The 23,142-nt window shown below is 37.0% G+C and overlaps 1 long non-coding RNA gene across 1 annotated transcript in view; it reads right to left on the bottom strand.

Moving 5' to 3' along the window:
* The window catches only part of LOC120532121, a 35,307-nt gene extending 13,158 nt beyond the window's left edge, over positions 1-22,149 (bottom strand). The window contains exons 1-2 of the long non-coding RNA XR_005634205.1: positions 22,066-22,149; positions 6,587-6,677 (exon numbers count right to left, since the gene is read on the bottom strand). This is a non-coding gene — a long non-coding RNA (uncharacterized LOC120532121). The remainder of the gene's footprint in view (positions 1-6,586; positions 6,678-22,065) is intronic.
* Between the last annotated feature and the right edge of the window lie 993 nt (positions 22,150-23,142).

Raw genomic sequence — 23,142 nt, 5'->3', positions numbered from 1 at the left:
ATAAAGCTATGGACATAGCACGAGATGGCACCAGCACAGCTGGGAACCTTCGATGCAAGTACACCGAGTGGCTCACGTGAACTGGCGCAGTGCACAGATAAAAGCAACAGTTCCAAAAGCTGAACAAAACCGAATTACACAATTGAAAAGGCAGCAAAAATATGAAGCGTCTGATAAGCATATTCATAAATGCAGCTACTGTGGAAACAAAGCACACGGTGGAAAAAGTCAATGTCCGCTAAAGGAAGACAGTGTAAAAAAAACCCGTGCATGCAGTGTGCCAGGTCTCAGATAAAGAAGAAGACGAGCTGTTTATTGATGCAGTAAGAAACAAATCGATGAATGAAACCTGTCATCTTTACAACGATTGACAAACACGGAATGTAACTTGAACACAACACATCCTACAAATACGAACCTGATTGAAAGAAATAATGATAATCAAATCCTTGATGACAGCAACACTCAGTAACACTCACAAAACAAATACTGTATATTGACAGTCATGTTACGTTATTTTTAAAATGTTCCCTTTTCTTTTCTACCTTTTTAACACACTACTTCTCCTGCGACGCGGTATATATATATGTATATATATATATCCCGCTCTACATACTCGAATAATGGATACTTTATTACCATCAATGATTGTTTTGGTAAAGCCATACTCAGTGTATTCATTAGATGAGCGGTAAAAAGTAAAGCGAGGGAGGATGACTTATTGAGGCATGCAGGCTGTAGTCGCGTCAACTCTATCTGAATTGCGATCACATTTGAAAAATATATCTTTTCAAGTTCTATTTAGTCCATACTCAAGGGCGCGGGCCACATCCGCCCAGCGTGTAATTATATCCGCCCCGAGATCATTTTATATACTGTATTATTGTTATTAATGGCCGGGTATATGAAGCGCTGGTAACACAATAAACTACAGATCCCATAATGCAGCGCTTCAGCTGCCTTGCCGAACACTTACTGCATTAATCAAGTCTACCTTATGATGCTGCAAGTTATTGCGAAGCTAGAGTTATTAGCACTGAGTTTGCACGGCGCTTTGGTGACTTTGAAGAACAAAAAGTCCGTCTACATGCGGCTCGAACCTTGTGCATGTTTGGTAGCACATATCTGTGTGAGAAGCTCTTCTCAGTGATAAAGACTAACAAAACAGCACACAGGAGTCGCCTCACTGATGAGCACCTGCAATCCATCCTGAGAATCTCCACAACACAGAACCTCACACCAAACAGAAACGAACTTGTGGCCAAAAAAAGATGCCAGGCGTCCAGCTCTAAAATGACATATGAGCAAAGAAACTGAATGATGTGGTTTGTTATTGCTGAAAGGAACACATTTTATTTATATTTCCAGGTTTTGTTATGCAGCATGTTCATATTTGAATTTGTATAATTTTGACAGGATATATTTTTATGGAGAGCAAAATCTTTTGGGATATTTAAAATCTGAGTTTATTTTTTATATAAAATTACATAAGAGTAAAGAAATTTGAATGTTTGTTCTTTTAACGTTTACTTTATTTCTAACTTGTATAATTTAGACAGGATATATTTTTATGGAGAGCAAAATATTATAAGTTGTTTAAGGTTTGAGTTGATTTATTCAGGAATAATATTCCTGTCTGTTTTTACCATTCCTACCAAAGATATTTCTGTCGACTAAATAAAAATTCCTTCTATTTAAAATTTAAATAGAACTTGAACAAATACGATAGTTCATAATATCCACGCAGACTTGCACGTAAGAGCGGGAGTTATCCATTTTAACAAGCAGCGTATTGCACTGATACGAAATAGCTGTGTGTGTATATATGTAGATATGTATGTATATGTATATATATGTTTATATATGTGTGTGTATGTATGTGTGTGTGTGTATGTATATGTATGTGTATATATGTAGATATATATATGTATGTATATATGTGTATATATATATATGTTTATGTGTGTATATATATATATATATATATGACAACAACACTCATCACTCACAACAGTGACAAAACAATTACATTGACAATCATGTTACGTTACTTTCAAAATGTTTCCTTTTCTTTTTCATTGCTTCTTTAACACACTACTTCTCCGCTGCGAAGCGCGGGTATTTTGCTAGTATATATATATAATTTTTAATGTAGGTAGATCATTTCGACCTGGTCATTTTAAAAGTAGCTGAAAAAGTGTTGGCACCCCTGGTCTAGATGAAAAAAGAAAAAGAAAAAAATCTGATTTTGAAATTAAAAATGGGTGAGCACAACCCATGATGAGACAAAGTGATATACTCTTAGATAAAAGCTGTAATCCAGTGAAGTAATTAAATTGTTATCCATACTAGTTGAGAAGAAAATACTGTACCTCCAGCCTTAGCTAAGATCTCACTTTGGCTGGTAGAAAACTTTGTGAGCACTGATAACTGTGTCCTCCCATCAACCCCAGGACTCCTGCTGCCTGATGGGAATTAGATTTTTGGTTGCCCCCTATTACAACCCTTCTTCCTGATACTCTATACAGCCTATATTTTAAGTTGAACCAATAGCAACATTCATGCAAAACTTTGTGAAAATAGATGCAGTAATTTTGCTTGAATTACTAACACACAAACAGGCAAAAAAATTAACAAAATTACTTATGATTTTATTTATGCGGATACCACTGTAACAAAGAATCAGTTGTGTACTGGATACAAGAAAGCGATGTAGCCTTCTTTTCAATTGGTTTTGCTACCCTATTTTGTCTACAGGGCATCTGACTCCCCTTCATGAGATGGGCCTTCGTTTCAGCCGACTACACTGACGTAGCAATCAGAGAGCCTCCTAGCATTTCTTCACACTGATGACAATGCCACTTGAGCTCTATAGGATATCAAAGAGGTGTGTTTGTTGCTGTGTCTCTGTGGTTTATCTGTGCAGGATATTACCTCAGCCATCTGATGCTGAAACCTCACCACATGCCTACCTCTTAATTATGTGCTATTAATCTGTGTTCATGTTTTATCTCAGCTTCAAATTAATTTCTTTAATTATCTTCAGTTGTGTTTTATTTCTCTAAATTGTACTCAAGTTTGCTTTGTTAAAGCTACATATGATGGTGCACACTATAATAATAATCACATCTAAATTAGAGATTGATTGACTGAACGACTGATTGATTATGTTATGCTATGGCTTTATCGTTACTCAATAGCCAGTGCCCTGGTGATTTCCCATTTAACATAAGAGGTGTTCTGTTCTTCCAGCATTTCTCCAGTCTTTTTATTCAGAATTATATGATGACAGATCATGATCACAATCCTTTTATTTGGCTAATTAAACCATTTTTTGACTTTGTGATTCATTGTTTTTTTTCCCTTGCAATTTGATGATTAGTGGTTTATAGTATATTCTTGGAGTTGATGCTTCTGTTGTTTATTTTTGGCTGAGGTTTTTTTTGTTGGCTAATTCCCAGTCTCTGAGTTTAGCTGTTTTTTGGCAGTTTTCCTTTGCAATGTTAAAGCTCTTTAGCCTAGCTTGCACATTTTCACCCATTTTGGCAAGCTTTATGTTGGGCTTCCTGCTTTTCACATTTTTGGCTGTTGTTTCTATTGTTAAATGTAAAAGCTTAATCTCTTGGCTTAGTGGATTCTTTTATATATGAATTTGTGATTAATATATGATCTTCTAATTAAGGACTTTTTTTCTAATGATTGTAAATTTATTTATTTGCTCATGGGCTTTTTAAACTCCATTTCCTTTTTGTTAATTGTTTATTAGTTATTGATATTATTGTTAATCTCATAATGCAGAATTAATAATCATAACTTCATTATTGAATCATACTTAACTGTTTGTCCTCCAGTTAAACATAAACCAAGGTTGGCAGAACAAGAGGTGGGATAAGCAATTTGACGATGGAACTTGTTGTTCACCGGCTGTTCTACCCCACTGAGAAACAGTAATATTTTTATGCAAAGAACCAGGAAATTAAAAAAAAAAAATCAAACATTGGAAACAAGAGCAAGAAATCAAAACCTGGGAAGTCAAAAATGATAGCCTTAGAAAGACTTTGAACATCAGGTTTACCTGCAAAACTCACATAAAAAATGAACACTCAAGGCAATCTTTTAACCCTTCACCTACCATTACCAGGCTCACAACCTCTGTGAACACTCACCCAGCATGCAGAGGATGCATTGTAACAACAGGATCCACAAAGTGGCATCGCCCATGAGAAACACAATAGCACTGATGCCATAAAGGGCATTTGTGGACTGAATTTCATTTACATGTTGATGATTTTATGAATGTGTAATTATTAGCACTAATCATTCTAGCAAACATTTACCAAGACCTTTCGACTAAATGTTTAATAAGGAATAAGTTTCACTCAGACGAGCAGCTGGGCTATCCTGGTAAATAAAAAACCAATATGTACTTTCTATAATAATAGACACACTTGACATGAGTATTTTCATTTTGTTTATAGTTTTGGCATATAGATTCTTGTTTGATGTCTAACTTTCATTTTGATTAATTCTGAAAAAGATTAATTTCACTACAGTTTTAATTGTATGTGTTTATGTAAGACTGTTGACTCGTGCCACTTTTGTGATGATCATTATAGTATTTTTTTTTTATTTTTTTTTTATTGATTCAAGGGATTTTAACAGACACAAAGAAGGTCAACTGCAAAATGAAAAAAACTATATACCCCAAACGAAACCCACAATGCCTAAATAAATATATTGATTATAAAACATGAATTCATGTCAGTGTCAGTCTGTGTTACCCTTCTGTGGATAAAAAACATCTCGTCTCATGTAGAATAGTTAGCTTATTTTCCAAACAGTTCCTAGGGGTAGGTATGTTTTTGGTTTTTTGACGCCTGTTTTTGCGCAGGACTTCTGAGTAATGATTTGTCCTTTGATTCTTGGTTTCCTGGTTATTTCTTGATCTTACACTTTTGTCCCATTTATCAGACTTTGATACCACATTCTGGTCTTTTTGTTCTGTAATAATCATTGAATATTTAATGTCTTTCATAACAGGTTCCTTCTGGTTCTGGATGAGATCATTGCAAGGACCACAGGTTGGGGCATGTTCAGCCTTGGCCAGTATGTGGATGGGAGACCAACCAGGAAGAGTGTGGGTTGCTGCTGGAAGAGGTGTTGGCAGGTTCAGCATGGGGTGCGTACCCTGTGGTTTGAAGGTAAATCCTAATGACCCAATGCAGTTAACAATACAAACTCCCATCCTTCAGATGTAAAACTAAAGTCCTGACTCTCATTGACAGCCATGGCCTAGTTATTCTGGCCCCCAAAACATCTCCTGTCTCTGACTGGCTAACTATCTCACCCATGCACCACCAAATACCAAATGTGTGAGGAGCCAAAAATGGCTGCCATCGCATAATCCAGGTGGATGCTGCACATTAGTGGTGGATGAAGTGGTCCCCACTCACTATGTAAAGTGCTTTGAGTAGTGAGAAAAGCACTATGTAAATGTAAAAAATTATCATTATTACATTGTATATATTTGTTGCTCCCATGAAAGTATGAAGTCTGTTCTGAGGTGAGGAATTGACAGACTGGCTTTGTTTTTCCTTTGTGTAACTATCCCCTGTATATTAGAATGAATCATTCATACTCATTTTTGATATTTGTTGCAGCCTTGGTACTATTCATGCAGTTATGAATATGGTAATTACACTGAGTCTATGGTGTAAATTAAAAAAGAACACAGAAGTGAGTTACAGATGGAGCCAAGAGTAAAGCTCATCTGTTTCTTCCAAAGAGTTTAAGACCAAGAAGGGTTTTGAGAGCCCATCCTGACTCCTCTCATCAGTACAATTGTTACATTGTTCTCATTCAACCAGTGAAAAAGTCACTGCTGTCAGTGTGCTTAGTTAGCATCAGGGACCTTAAATTTTAATCATCTCTTTTTTGTTTTATAGTACAATGGTGTTGAAGGCAGGATAAAATGTCCAGTCTGGTCAACCAACTGAACACAAGAGAAAGTTTGTGACAACTGACAGAGCCAGTGAAGCAGGTGCAGGAACAGACAGCAAATCAATAATCTTTCCTGACAGAAGCCAACATAGCCATGAACAAGCATCATCTCTGTACTAAATTTTGAGCTAAAAGTTAACACCAACATATCTCTTACAAAAGCTGATCATCTCTGATAACACTGAAGATATTTATATCTATTTTAGAGAACTGCTACTCAGTGTGGATGGCTCAGAGGAGCACAGTTGTATATCTTCCCTCAATTTTGTCCCTCAGTTACAACTTTCTTAAGAGATCATGGCAAGCTATGGCAGAATTTCAGCCATACAAACTAAAATGTTTCATGAATGGGCCTATAAACGAAACAACCAGCAAAAGCCTAAATTTTTGAGGAGGTCGGAAACCAAGAGTGTTTTCAACTGGCCGAATATTTCAAATGGTTGCTTCACTACAGGTTCTTCAATTCCATTCAGCATATTTCGGCAGGTCAATCCAATATCAATCCTGGAATCATGTTATGGACTGGAAGGATGAAAGGGAAACTCCAAGAGCATTAGGAAGAAATAAACCAACTTAACAAACTCACCCCAGCTGTATGAGATCGTGAACAGGGTTGGCAAAGAAGAAAGAGTTTTCCAGACAATTCTTCAACCAGATGATCCATTCCAGAAACTGTTCTGTGTGATAAACGTAGTAAACTCTGATGTAAAAGCAATCTTATTGACGTTCTGGTTAGATTATGGTAAACAGCACCTGTTGCAAGCATGTTGTCTTAAATAGCCGCTCTGGCGGTAACACTACAATTGACACTATTTGTTTTTTACCATGGAAATAAATCAAGTAAATCTATCCCATCAAATCACCTGTGTAAGTGGAGATACAAATACAAACCTCTCTATTCACATGTAGACATATGACAAGGCAGCCCAGAGTTATGGTTTTCCCAGTCCTTCTCATGCTGTGATTACTGGTTAGTTAGGGCCAGAAATTAAAAGTATTGTTGACGAGTCCAGTATTTCTCAATTGGCTTAAATCCCCAAAGAACATGTAAACTCAGCTAAAAACACAATGAACCTGCTTAGTAGGCAAGCGGCTGAGGTGGCAGCTAAACCGTGCAAGCTTACACCATTAAAGATCATTAATCCCAGGATTCCTACAGTGTCCACAGGGCCATTTCTCCTGACACTGAATTAGTAGAAAATTCAAGACACTGATGACACCAGAGCCTGGGCCAAAATTAAAGGAGAGTATTTTTAGAATCTCATAATATTTAACTAAGAACAACATATATTAGCTTTCATTTAAAAAAAAAAAAACAGTGGCACGATAATTAGCTTGAAGCATGACAAAACACAGGCGTCTCACTTCACTGGAGACCATGCCACAGAGGGCACAACTTATACTTGAAAACAACATAAGAACATAAGAAATTAGACAAAATGAGAGGTGGTCACTCAGTCCATCAAACTTGTTTGTTTAGCCAATAGCAAAGTTGTCCCAATATCCCATCCAGACATTTCTAAAAAGGTTGTCAAGGTTTCTGCTTTAACTGCGTGCCTCAGGACTGTGGATCATATTTTCACATCTCATTGACTAAAGAAGTGCCTTGTTGCTTCAGCCTTAAATGCACTTTCCCTTAATTTCTACTGGTAACGCACCTTGGATTGTCCGGGAGGGATTTTTTATCATTTTTGAAAATGTCTGGAATTTTGACTCCTAAAATTTGAAAATCTCCATATCCTTATCATTGATAATAACTGAAAGCCATACGCCAATCATCATTTGCGGAAGTAGTGCGCACACTTTTTTCCCCAAGAATCTTCACTTCCACTCCGGTAGTAAACAATGCAGATATTGACAAGAACAGTCAACATCTGTCCAACTTGGCTTTTACACTTCATCTTTTGAATTCAGTTTTATCTTCGTGGCGAGTAGACAGTTCATTATAAATGTTGTTCCTTTCCTTAATTATTTGTAATCCTAATTTACTGTAACTAAGTGAATTTATTCAAAATCAAAATTCAAATTTCACGTTTTCTATGTGAGATCTAATTTTTGATTCTTCTTTCAGCAGCTTTGTTAAACAAGAAATTTCATACATCCAGGCACAGTCCATCATATTTAAATGTGAGTAAGTATTGCTTTGTAATATTTTAATAGAAAATATTACCACCCGTTGTTCCAAAAATAAATGTATAATTCTAAATGAATGAGTTAACTATTAAAGTTTCAGTTAATTAAAAAAAAATCACACATTTCTTCTGTGATATAAATGCAATATCTTTAGTTATCAGTTGATCAAGTAATAAGTAATTTCTTCTCTAATTTAATAATAATTTCATAATTCTTTTATTTACATAAATTCAAGTGCAGAACAGATTCAATTAGAGGGATAATGCTCAAAAGATTTAATTTCAGTAGCTTGCTATGGAAAGATTTCTGTTCATATTTATCCTAGAAGCCAGATTTACTGAGAAAAATAGCTATAAAAGAAGTAAATTATTTTGAAGAGAGTAAAATTATTTTTATTTTATTAGAAGTGAATTTAGTGTATCTTTTTTTTTACAGGTTTACTACAGTTAAACTATTCAAATAAGAATGGAAGGCATGAAGTCTGTTAATTTAAAAGGTTTGACATATTCAAAATATTTAATAGGTTATTAGTTTGCCAGTGACTGTGATTGTGGCCATTATATCAGAATTATAGTAATAAACTGCTACTAAAGGGTTATATAATTTAAAACTAAAAAAACATGACAGTATAAATCATTATTGCATGATAGGGAAAGGCGTCCTCAAAAGTTCTCATTTTTCGATCCAAATGTCCTCATTTCCAGAGAAAGAGTTGGCAGCCCTATCTACTGGTGTCCTCACATACACAATTCCCTATTAAGCTGAAAAAATTCAGTTGGATCTACTTAATCAATGTCTGAGAATTTCGAAGACCTGGAAGAGGTTCCTGTGATCTCCTCTGCTCAAGATTAAATAGGTTTAATTCCCAGAGTCTGTCACAGTATGACATGTTCTCAAGTCCTAGGATACCCTTCCCTAGTTGCTCTCCTTTGCACAGTTTCAAGTATTACAATGTCTTTTATGTAGCACAGTAACTAGAATTGCACCAAGTACTCCATATGTGGCCTCACTAGTGTACACATTTTTATGTTTGTATTGGGCTACAATGCATGATTAGCTGTTAGTTCCCTATTTATGACAAGATGAGTTATTGAGGTTGGTGCATTCTCACTCTTCGGGACTGTTCCAAATCCCAAAGCTGCAATTAACACCTTTAACACCACTGCCGTTCAAGGGGACTGTAATGGATGGAATGTGATCTGTTAAAAAATCACCATGCAACCATAAATACCTTCATGTAATTGTCAATTATATTTCCTAGCACCTAATGATAAAATTATTGCCAACAGTTAACCTACATGATTCTTTGAAAATCTCATACATAAATTGGAGTCAAACTATCTATTCGGGTCACTTTTGGGATTCCCATATATATACAGACAGAAAAACTGGTATGTATTAAACATTTAAAAAAGTGTCTGTTTTTCAGTACAGTTTCATTGTTTTGTGGAGAGAGCTAATTAAACCATAAAACAGATGCTGAGAAAAGTAGTAACTAACAGAACAGAATGGGGATAAGATTCTCCCTTTTATTTGAGTTTTAAACCAGTTGAAGTACCACAAGCATTACTTAGCTTTGCACTTCTTTTTCATTGATAAATTCTATGAGGCAGAGTTTAATTTGCCATGTTTTTAAACTGGATTGTTCAATCCCTTGTAAACTCTGATGTTTCTGTTTTTGTTTTTAAAGACAATGTTTCAGAATTGTTAATAACACCACATGCTTGCTTGCTCCCTTTAAAGACAGGGGAGTATGGTAAAGCTGTAATGCACATATGTGAACAACAATTCAGCTTAAATAATAAAAGTATAGTATGTGTAGCAGATATTACATATGCAATTCCAGGATGTGATATACAATGTCAATGTATTTATATAGCACATTTAAAACAACATAGGAATGCTGTGGCCAAAGTGCTTTACAATAAAATTAGAAAAAACATGCAATTAACAAATAACATAAATAGAAATAAAACAAATAAAATACTGTAAATAATAAATAGAAGTAAGATTACATAATCACAATGAGGAAACCATCAGTATTACTGAAGGTCACAGAATGCAAGTGAATAAAAATGAGTCTTTAACCTCGTCTTGAACAGTTCAATTGTAGACGACTCCTTTATGTGATGAGGTAAAGAGTTCCACAGGCGAGGAGCAGCAGCTGCAAAAGCCCTGTCCCCCATAGTTTTACACTTGGTACGAGGGACAACAACAGACCACTGACCAGAAGATCTAAGCACTCCTGATGGCTGGTGTAAAACACACAATTCGGATAAATAGGCAGGAGCAAGCCCATGTAAAGATTTAAAAACTAGCAACAAGATTTTGAAATCAATTCGAAAACTGACGGGCAGCCAGTGTAAAGAAGCTAATATTGGAGAAACAGAATCAGACTTTCTTGCCCCAACCAGGATGGGAGCGGCAGCGTTCTGGACCAACTGTAACCTGCTTATCAGGGATTTGCTAATCCCAGAATACAGCGAGTTGCATTAATCAAGGCGAGAAAAGATAAAAGCATGAGTAGCTTTCTCAAGATCCCTAGAAGATAAAAAAAAGGCTTGATCTTACCTAAAAGACGAAGCTGGAAAAAGCAACTCTTGATAACAGAATTAAATCTGTTTCTCAAAAGAGAGGTTACTGTCAAAGATAAATGCCAAGATTGTGGACTTGAGGTTTGTAAAAGACAGAGAAAGAGCCGAGAAGTCCAAGACCAATTTGGGTTTTAGCTGATGGACCCACTATAAGCACCTCCGTTTTATTTTGATTCAGATCAAGAAAATTATTAGCCATCCAGGATCTTAGTTCAGAAAGACAGTTGTGCAGTTGATTTATTGCAGAGTTGCATACAGGAATATAAATCTGAGTATCATCAGCATAGCAGTGAAAAGAAATGTTACATTTCCTAAAAATAGCTCCAATAGGGTGAAGGTACAGTATATAGAGAACAAAATAGGACCCAAAATGGATCCCTGAGGAACACCACATTTAAGAGGAGCAGTAGACAAAAAAGAGGAATTAATTAAATATAATGTAATAATTAATAGCAATCAAAACAAAAATTAAAATGAGAGATTATTATGAGAGGGAAACTGAGAATGACTATTTCATTATACATATGCAGGTATATTTAATTGGGTAGGGTTAGAACATTTTTGTGACTTTAGATAGAAGTTATATAAAATTTATTTAAGCTCTAAACTAGAAGTACCCTTTTAGTAAAATGGTATTTTCCAAGTTTTAGTCAGTAGTCCTGAAAATCCTTCGGAGAAAATGAAGTTTCTCCAAGTTACAGCAGGTTCCTATTCCTTCAGTCATTTAATTTGTGAACATTTGACAAATATTTTTTCAAACAGCATACTGTAGAAAATATAATTGAAAGTAGCCACTACAGTATGTGGAAAAATCCAGTAAAACCATGAAAAAAGATTATGTTTTTTGTCAGTCTGATACAGTGTTTCTTAAACTATGGGGTGTGATCCAAATGAAGTCATGTATGGGATGATTGGCCACATGAAGGTGTAGCAAAATTAGCCGAGTTCATCAAAGTGTGAATTCTGTGGTGTTTGATACACTGACCACTAGTCATTATACTCTTTATGGTGATAGTATCAGAGATGCAGCCCAATAACATCAATGATGCATCATGAAGAGTGTTCATTTCTGTTGCAAAAATATAATGGATACTCCTCACAACACCATCACTACTACTACTTCTTGCAACTTGTGAAGCAGTCAAACGGAGATGACTGATAAGTTAATGCACAAATAAAGATGGAGAAAGAGGAGGGAATATCAAATGAGCTTGTGATTATGGAAATGAAAATGATGGTTTGTGGCACAAGGGGGTCATGCTTTTCATGGTCGTTTGACAGATGAGACGATAGGGTGGAGGTGTATACAGTGTTGTGTGCTAAATGCTGCTTCAGTGGCCCTGAACAACTAGTCAAAGTCATATTAACAATTTGTAAACTCATTTAGAAGAATGTATAGTTGATCGTACCATTCATTAAAAAAAAAAATTAATACAACCCGTGTTTTCATGAGTTAGACAATGTGCTTCTTCAAGACCTCTTTATTTAGTGTGGTGAGGAATTTGTTAAAGTCAGTCATGTTTCATTCTATTTTTCTGAACCATTTTTGCTTTTTCTTTTCTTTTTTTATCATTACTTCATTGAAATTGTTGCATTGCTATTTTATGCATGCTTTTTCATGGGTGTTGTGCGTCTGGCTCCTGTGGCAGCATGTGGTTGCTAAGCACTTGACACCTATGCCATTTGAGCCATCAAAACATGGCAGCCATGGCATACAAGATGGAAGTTCATATTAAGCAACTATCTGAGCTTTGGAAATCTCAGGGAATCAAGGAAATAGACTAGAATTGAAGGAAACAATAAAATAGATTTAATTAAGGTCTTTCGGCTTTGAATTGTATTTTTTACAATTTGTACAAACATTTTGATTCAGTAACAGTTTCAAAGGAAATTTGTCTAGCAGACCCATGTTTTGGCTTGGGCTGCGGTTTCTTTCCCTTTTGAACCACTGTGGTTGAAAGCTTCAGCAAAACTGGGTAAGCTTTGTCTTATACTGTACTTCAGTTTACAACACTGACAGATTTGGCAGTGTTACAAAATGTGACAAAAACAGAGAAACTTTGCATACATGACCTTCCAAGGTTGCATCTTGCTTAATACACAGTTTTCAAAAATAGGTGAACTGAAGAAACAATGGACCTTGTGACATTACAATAAGGCCCCATTCACTCGTGATATATTAAATGATATATGATAATCGATAATGAGTGTCATTCTCTAGGTATATCATACAGACAACACTTCCTGTGATGAAATGAAACGTCACGCAGCTTGAGACATATTACGTTTTGAGGTAGGCCTCTTGTTTCAGAAGGTGGCACATCAGATGGATGCATAGGAGGCACTTCACTGCCTTCATCGGAACAACAAACTGATCCATCCAAGGATAAACTTTCGGTTAAGTGCTATTTATTTTAATTATGATCATTTTGTTGTTAATGTTCCTTCTAATTTTGTTTTTACTGATGAAGGAGTGTGAATAACAGATGAGCTAGTATGTTCAATTTACAACCAATTTTTTCTTTAGTCCCTCTTACCCATGCATACTCGAGTCTTGCAATTTTCCAGCATTTGTTTAGTGTTTTTCAGGCTTTTTAATGATTTTTTGCAAGCATTTCTCAGGTTCTTTATGGGTACTTTTCAGGAGATTTCAAGCATTTTTGAAGAAGTATTTGCAAGAGTATGAACTACATCAGTTCGATTTTGTAGGTTGTGAGGTGCTGTCATGTTGTGAGGTAACTGTTGTGTTTCAAGAATGTTTTCTAGGGCTTTAGTGCTTTTAGTCCAGAGAAATCACAGTACTGAAGAGCATGTGGTCATTAATGTAAATCAGCTCATTTGGTTATCCTACAAAAAGAATATCACAGTTCCATCAGATTGCTTATGTGATTACATTATGGAGTCAAGTTTACTTATTCGAATTAACAAGTCATTTTAAAGATGGGGCGGCACGGTAGCGCTGCTGCCTCGCAGTTAGGAGACCCGGGTTCGCTTCCTGGGTCCTCCCTGCGTGGAGTTTGCATGTTCTCCCCGTCTGCGTGGGTTTCCTCCAACAGTCCAAAGCCATGCAGGTTAGGTGCATTGGTGATCTTAAATTGTCCATAGTGTGTGGGTGGTGTACTGTGGTGGGCTGGCACCCTGCCCGGGGTTTGTTTCCTGCCTTGTGCCCTGTGTTGGCTGGGATTGGCTCCAGCAGACTCCCGTGACCCTGTTGTTAGGATATAGCAGGTTGAATAATGGATGGATGGATTTTAAAGATGTGTTAGATGTCCAGGAACTACAACACTAAACTTTATTATCTCCACCACAAACTCTTGAATTTTTAATAATAAAATCAATGCAAATGCTAGACAGTATAGACTGACGATTACTTATAGAACAAATTTAGTTCTGAAATTATTGTGCAAGGCAGATAATCAGTCATTATAATGTGAAAATAATGAAGTTGTGAGTTGTTTTTTTAGGGTAATTGAAACTTTGAGTACAAGATTATTCTGTGTATGACAACATGTGACAAAGCGATGGCACTTTCATTCATTTCTACACATGCAAGTAGCTTGCATTTTTACTTCAATGTAAATGAAAGCTGGTGAAGTTGAAAAATTTGTTATAGACTCTTAAGTTCAGCTAGTACAGCGTCTGTATGAGTGTGTGCGTGTGTGTCTGCAGAAAACTATTTTATCTTCATGTTCTAAAATTACAGTTTATCTCAAAATTATGTTAAATTAAATTTAATTAATATTTTTTTTTGTATAGAGCTCCTTGATGACTACATCTTAGCAAAGTCAGAACTATTTTGAACACGTGGTTTCCGATATATCTACCCTGAATGCCGAGAACTATGTACTGTACAACAATAACTTTAAAAAAAAATAAATAAATAAGACCTATTTCTAATCTAGCTGCATTGTTTTTTGTTTTGTTACAGGATGCACGCCTATTGGTTTTAGTCTGGTTTGGTCCAGTACTTATTTCCATATCCTTCAAAAACCTTTTGACTTATGTCCAACAATAACTGCTATAGGAACTGTTTAATTTAACCAAACTTTTTGCAGTGCTCTGTTTTGTCATGGGACTGGCCATATTGATTTGCAACATTTTTGCATGAGTACTTTCATTTTCGAAAATGTGCCCAATAGGGGGCTTCATAAAACCCAAACCCTAGACACATTTATTCAGACTTTATTCTGGGTCCAAACATATTTTTAGTTAAAGAAAATACATCCCATAGATTTATTATCCTCAAAATTCATAAAATTGCAATTACTCCTCCACTTGTCCCAGGAAGACTTTGTCCACCTCGTCTCAAATCAGACTCCTGGACGTTGTGAAGTGCTCCCTTTGCAACCTAACCTGGAAGCACTTCCAGTGCATAATCACCACCTCAGTAAAGCACCAACCTAAGAAAGGGGACTCGCTTCCCAATATCTCCACCTGGCCATACCCACAGAATCCAATAGGACAGCCCTATGGAACCAAAACTCCCATTTAGAGTATTTGGATATCCAAATGGGGACTTGGCAGAAGAGATGCTGTCCCAAAGAAGCAACATGAGCACATGAGTCAGCCCCGCAAGGCTCTTCACTCGCCCTAGCCTCCCAACCATCCTAAGTGGGATGCCCCCAAAGGGTACAGAACTGCCAACCATCCCTACTGGGATGCCAGTCCTGCTGGGTCTTCTGTCAGCCACTTCTCCAGGTAAGAAAACCAGGCACTTTACTTGAATAGCAATCCATCTATGGCATTGCCACTTCCTAAATTCAACTCCTGAAAGATAAACGGGCAGTGCCACGAGGGTGTTAGAGAGTCCAGCATGCGACAGAGGTTGGTAAATACCAGCTGACCTATTCTGGAAGGAAACAGAATTATTATATAGGCATGTGTTTCCCTTTGTCCTTCACATTTCTATCCTCATTTGGACCAGTGCTATTCAGTTTCCCTCACATATATCAGGTACTCCTTCTTTTTGTGTTTTCTCATGCTTTACTGCACAGGATTTGCTTACATGTAAAGCGAAAATACTTTCTAACAGGATTTCTATTCCCAGCCTTAGCAAGTAGACTTCCAACAGTATTTTGGTGGTTGTCTCCAGTATTTGCATGGCGCTCTTTAGGGTATTCAATGTCTATGGAAGCATGTGAATCACCTGAATTAGTGTTTTCATGTTTCTACTCTTGTAAGTTTCACAACAAAACAAGCTCTAAAAGTTCTTTCATTGGGACAGGCTACACACCATCAACTTGCCAAAAAAGGCCACTCTTTGAAAGGGACAAAATCTCAAACTTGAAGGTGGGGTTATAATTTCAGCTGCTGCATAGTGCAAACTGCTCAAGTGTGAGTTGGACATCATAGTCAATAGTTGAGCACTAATATCTGAATCTTCAATCTCTAAGGCACGGCAACCTAAAAGTATCCAGTTAGTGTAAATCAGAAAAATGAAGATATCCAAGTGTCACAAGCTTGCTGAAATTCTGTACTCATCTAAAAGAAACCTGACTTGGCAGCACAATTCAGTTTCAAAGTCTCACTCTGCAAATAAAGGAATCAAATGGAATATATTTCCAACTCAATAACACAATGCTTGTGACGACTCCCATAATAATGCCCTGCAGGTCCTTTGAATACTTGTAGGCAGAATTGCAACACTCTCATATGCATTATTCATTATTTCTGCAAGTAGAAATATCTGCTGATTCCTAAAGTCAACTTTATGCAGTACAATGCCATTTTCTTGGCAAAGGTTTTCTTGCAGAAACCAGAGAGTGTGACTGTATAGTGTATTGTTAGAAAAATGCACTGTTGTCCTGCTTTCTGAAATCTGCAGATACTGCCATCAACTTGCATACAACATTGAAGAAGGACATTAACTAAGTTATCCCAGTTTGTTCCCTCAAGCTTGCAAACGCAGAGCACCTCTACTGTGTTTTTGGCCACTAAATGGACACAATGGTACAAGTCTAATGGGTGTCTCAGACCCCATACTTAGACCAAAACTACACAATAGTCTGGTTAAAATGAATTTATATATATGAAAAAAATTCAGAACAGGAATTGTTCACAAATTAGTATTACTGTATACCCACAAAGTAATTTTTCTCTTCTTCATCCTACTCCACTCCCGATTTCCACCTTCCACAGGGGAGGCTTCATTTGATGGCTGACCCAAGAGTACAATGTAAGCATGCCCAAGAAGTAGGGTGACAGGAGATTCTCTATCCAGCTTTTCCCTCCATTGGTACTTAACAGACCCAAACAGGGCTGAATGTTGCAACTACAAGTCCCATGTAGCCCTGTAGGTTTCCAACTGGAATACCTCCCTAAAAACACTGTCACCCAGCATACCAAAGAAACATTGTCCTGGGATGCAGACTCTCATTGTACTTCCATTCTTCTGTGCTCCCATCCACATCTTCCTTAAAATGTTCCTTTCAACCACTGATGATTTGCCCAGTCAAGGACAGAATTCTTCCTTTGTGGCTGAGAACAGTTTAGGTGACTTTCTAGCTACCCGTCTTCAATAATCGAATGTGCCCCACTAAATGTTTCTCACTCTTTACAGCAGCTTCATTCTTGCCCTGATAAGAACAGAAAAGGCATCTTCCTGCTTACTCTTCATTACTGTTTAGCTGGGGGCAGCACAGTGGCGCAGTGGTAGCGCTGCTGCCTCGCAGTTAGGAGACCCGGGTTTGCTTCCTGGGTCCTCCCTGCGTGGAGTTTGCATGTCCTCCTCGTGTCTGCGTGGGTTTCCTCCGGGCGCTCCGGTTTCCTCCCACAATCCAAAGATATGCAGGTTAGGTGGATTGGCGATTCTAAATTGTGCTTGGTGTGTGGGTGTGTTTGTGTGTGTCCTGTGGTGGGTTGGCACCCTGCCCAGGATTGGTTCCTGCCTTGTGCCCTGTGTTGGCTGGGATTGGCTCCAGCAGACCCCCGTGACCCTGTATTCGGATTCAGCGGGTTAGAAAATGGATGGATGGACTGTTTAGCTGATGGGAAAGGAAAAAAGGAATCAATTAGGGTTCTTAATCTTAAAAGAAAATTATTAAAATGAAGGCAAAAGAAATTCATTCCATCAGTACCAGTAATTTGCTGCTAATTAAGAAAATGGCAGGAATGAAAACATGCAGCCACCGTAGCCCTCCAGGATATCAGCTTGACACCCCTGCTGTAAGGTAGCAAAATGGCATTGCACTGAAGACCCTCCGTAATCCTTGTATATTTCCCACACAAAATCCACTTTCCCTTAGTTTCCCTCCACTGGATTCCTTGAATACGTTTTTAGAATTTAGTTGAAATAAATCTGATTTGTCAGTTCCTTTTAGGAATTTGAACACTTCAATTAGATCCATGAACTAGGGCGACTATCCGTCTTATGCACACGGTTAAGCAAGCAAACAAACTCCAGTAAAATTTTCATTCACTGGTTAACCTGCCATCATGCCTTCGGGATTATGGGTGTAAAACACAACTCCCAGAAGAAACGACACTATAACAAGGAAAATATGAAATTTACTATCAGAAGTTTTCCTGTCTAGGAAGATTTTATGGGTCTCAACCATCGTGAAACTTCCCTGTAACTGACTGGTTGGTTGGATGGTTTCTGTGTTTCTGGTGACACCGGTCCTACACCTTAATACCCTGCAACTGATACCAGAAAATGAATGGAAGGATAGCTGTTTGTAAGTGTACATTAGTTATTGCTGCAGAACCCTGGAATAAAGCACTTTAAAGGCTCTGTTGTCACATCTCGTCTTCTGCTTTCTTCTTTGTGTTGCTGCTCACTGACATGCTTACCATGAAAAAGCAAGTTCAGCTAATGGAAGTTGTGGAATGTTTTTTTTTCCCCACTTTTTAAAACTAAACATTTATTGATCTTAACATAAAAATGTAGCTTCCCACCATTTTACAGTTAATCATATTTAACTTTTTGAAGGGGAGATCTCTGGGTTTGAGCATGCTTTCCAATAATAATAATAATACTTTTTATTGATATGGTAATTAATTACTGAAATAATAATAATAATTTTATTTATATGGCAATCAGTTACTTAAATTGAATTTTCTGAATTGTTAAATGGATTGTGGATAAGCAGATGCCTTCTATAATTTGGTACGAAGAAATCTATCATGGGATGCACTATATGCGGTTGGAGTGTTTTTTTATTATAATGATATTAGACGCTTCTAAAATGATTTATTTTAAAATATTAGAAATGATGAAATGTCATTAGAGAAGAAAATACAAATGTCAACTGCAAGAGGTTCTTTCATTTCTTTAACAATAAAATAAATACTCAAGACAATGGTGAACATTAAAGAAAGGGAAAAATACAATTAAAAGACAACAGAAAAGTAAATGTTTTCAAGGAATATTTTTATGACATTATCATCTGCAGAAAGTTTGAAACTCCCAGTACTTAAAGGAAATATGGAATTAAATTTTATTGAGATAAGTGCTTTTTGTAAAGGCTAAAAACAAATAATTTGCATGTACTGTACTGGGTAATAGTTACCCAAAAGATGCACTAGAAAGCCTGTAATTACATACTGTTTATAAAACCTTCACTTTTATTTTTGGAAATCATTGAATGAAACTTCTAAAGGGGGAGCTAGCAAAAGCGTTACTAAATCAAGCAATCACTCAATAAATAAAATGATCTGGCTCACCATAGGACAGTTGCTTTACAAGTATCATAAGAACAAGAAAACAACTCTTATTTTAATGTTTGCTTTTATGGAGTGAACACTACTACCATAAGTACAGATTAAATCTATTTACATGTATACACTGTATATTTAACTCCAGACATAAACACAGATTAAATGGCTTACTTAGGGCCATACAGTGAGAACGAGATAGGAACGGATCCTTCTCTTCTGTTTCGAATTGGCTTTGTGATCACACAAACAGTCAATTGGTGTACTGGTCCTCCATTTTCTAAAACTAAAAAAAAACTCTCAAAAATCTGGACCACTGGAACACACATGTTTAAAATGCTGTAACAACAACATCTAACAAGTCATTTAGTGAGTATGGCGAGCAACTCATCCCTCTTAGAGCCTTCTTCCACATGTTCTGGACTTGCCCTCCTGTGGCATCCACTTGGTCCTATGTTGCCGACTCTCCCACTTCCATTCTTACTTTCCATATCTCACTGTCCCCTCAGATGTCACTATTGCTGCACCTACATCACTCTGTTTTCTCCAGGAAATCCTATAATGTTGGCTTCTCTGGCGGAGAAGTGGTTTTTCATGTCCTGCTGGAAAAATCCAGAAATGTCCTCTACTCTCACATGGAAGTTTCCTTTCCGTAATCTCTTACATTTAGAATCAATTGCTTACCCAGTGATTGGCTCCAGCAGACCCCCATAACCCTGTAATTAGGATATAGCGGGTTGGATAATGGATGAATGGATGCTTACCCAGCGCCACGATTCAGGCTTGATCTAATACAGTCCAATTGATTAAGAACAGGGCAGAGGTTGATGTGGGAAACATCTTTCTTTCCTTAATATTAAACTTTTGTTTTCTCTCTCCTCATTCTCCTCTCATTTGGAAAAAGCTCCCCTTGTGGCTTGCTCTACCAGTTCCTGTGTGGCCTTCTGAAAAGAGAAACACTCAATTTTTTTTGTTCCTCCACAGGGCAGGTGCATGCTGGGTGGGTGTGAGCTCCAGTTGAAGGCTGAATTTGCCCGATTGCCATTACTTATGATATTACACTTTTTTTTGTCAATAAAAATGTTTGATTGAAAATGAAATCTGCACGGGTAGTTCTTTCATAACCCAAAAACATGTTTGTGGGGTAATAGGTAACTCCAAACCTGTCCTGTGCTTGTGTGTACACAGATGTGCCTTATGATACACCGGCTTCCTGTCCAGTGTAAGTTACTACAGAATTTAATTGTGTTGGGTAGAGTTATGCATAACAAAAACTAAAGACAATACCCACTTAAATATTCTCACACCAGCATAATCTAATTAATGAAAGCCTGTCCTAGAACCTTTGAGCATAAAGCCGGAACCAGCCAAGGACAGGAGGACAATTTGTTGTGGGGTCCACTCATGCACACAAACTCTATATACTGTATTTGGAATCTGCTAGTAAACCTGCCTTTGATGTATTTGTGTTTGTTAGAAGAAAAGCAGAGTACTTGAGGAAATGCCTCTCACTACACAGACAGGTGGGAGATACAGGATTTGGGAGACTGTGGCACAATGCCACCCACACCTGCCTGCTTTAGATACATTAAGCAAAACACCAACACACCATCATAAGTAGACGACATTATAAGTTCACCAATTACCCTTCCTCCCCATTGAAATTCTTGCTACTTTAATGCTCCAGATTTCAAAGTTATATCACAGTTAATTCTATAGCCTAATTGATGTAAATATATCCATCCATCCATTTTCTAACCCGCTGAATTCGAATACAGGGTCACAGGGGTCTGCTGGAGCCAATCCCAGCCAACATATATTTTAGAAAATGCACATGTATTTATTAATATAATTATAGGGTCAGTATTTGTTTATTATCTATCCATTCATTATCCAGTACTGTTTTTTCCAATACAAAGACCCAGAGCTTATCATAGCAGCATCAGAGCTCCTCCATGCTCCAGTACATCCCAAAATACCCAGGTGGATACTCACACTGGATCAGTTTAAACATCCCAAACAATCATCACCTGCACTCCGGCTTTGGGTGGGCTTTAAGATAACGGATTGCTTACATTAAGCCATAACACTACCCAGACAAAGAGAACGAGAGTGAGGGCCTATGAACTGCGCACGTGCAGTGACGGACCTAGGAATGGAACCGTTTTTCGAGGATCTGAAAGACAGAAGCGCAAAGCACTGCGCCAGCATGACGCTCTCTCATTATTAGTGTTTATCGCGCAGAAAGCAAAAGTGTTCCTTAGGTCTTAAGAGCCCATTAAATTTGTTTTCCATGTTATTAAATCCTGTTTTAAAGAGACCTGTCTATTGCTCTAATCGTCCCCGACGTGATAATGGAGGTGTAATACTGATTCTGTTATAAACACGAGGAGACATGTGCATTGCTTTTAGGGAAATCTGACCATGTCAATGCGCACTTTTTTCTATAATAAAAACGGAAGAAAAAACAAACCAACCTCCGACATTTAATTATAAACAAGTAAATGCCTAAACTCTACACTGTATTTATTCCACCCCCCCCAAGAAACAGGTTTTCTTAAATATGTTTTCGATTTCACACTGTGCTGTCAAAACAAACGTTAAGATGAGTAATGATGTTAAGTTTGGAGAAACGCGAAGAAAACTTCTTGGGTCATAAAAACGAGAGGGTCCGCGAGCTTACCGTTTGTAGATCCGAGATCCAAGCACTTAACAAAAGTTAAGACACGGGGTTAGTGATCCGTGTTAGGGATAACACAAGTCTCCCATCCCTTTTTGATTCTAAACCGATAATGATCATACACAAAATAAAACTTGTCCGGAAAGAAAAGATCTTTTTTGGTAATTGTTTAAATTTCACTTAAATTTCGCTTGCTGAAGCACAAGTCTGCCCCCAATCGTCATTACTGCGTCCAACGCAGCTAATTAGAAACTTTTAAAAGGGAAGACAAAAAGGTGAGTGAGAAGTCACTGATAATTAAACCAATTGGTTTATTACTGTATATATTTATGTGATTTCAAATTTGCAAGTCAATTGTGTTGAATGCTCATCTTAAAGCTTGCAATTTGTACTCTAAAAAAGTTTAGGCAACAGCTATATTTTAATGTTCTGCAGTATATAAGTTACATTTGGTTTTTACATCCGTTAATCATACCAATCCTCATCTAATTATTCAGTTTGCGCCATATTTTAATTTTTATTATTTCGTTGTTATTGATATATTACACGTATCATATGCATTTAATTATTTATTTAAATACTATCTACAATTTCATTTTCTTTTCACGGAAAGCTTAGATTTTTAATGATTTACTCAGCATTAGCATTTTGAAGTTTTGCCGGTTTTAGCAGGTTGGTCCATGGAATGATAAAAATACAAACAGTGAATGAAGACGATGTCGGTGGGTGACAACTTATTCCTTATCTATGTATCCGCTGTTTTCTATAGCCGGCTAGTCAAGTCCCTTTGTGTGTAGTAAGGCGCTATATACAATAACGTTTACTGTCCCTGAAACAACCGTTTCCCATTCGAATTCTTCAAACCAGAAAAGCTTTCGCACAAATAGAAGTAACCTACTTTAACATTGCAGACAATATACTGTCCTTTTTGATTAAACGAATTGGACTAAATAAGACAAGAAAATCAACATGTGAATTTTAAAAAGCTCACAAAAATATCAACCATTGTTCCTGTGCGTATATAAATGATGCCGCTCGGCGCTAAATTTGTTTAAATAAGGAGTGACTGAGTATCAAACA

This window comes from Polypterus senegalus, chromosome 7 (genome assembly GCF_016835505.1).
Source record: "Polypterus senegalus isolate Bchr_013 chromosome 7, ASM1683550v1, whole genome shotgun sequence".
Classification (NCBI taxonomy): Eukaryota; Metazoa; Chordata; class Cladistia; order Polypteriformes; family Polypteridae; genus Polypterus; species Polypterus senegalus.
Note: the sequence above shows the minus strand (reverse complement) of the source record. Positions and strands in the feature narration are given on the sequence as shown.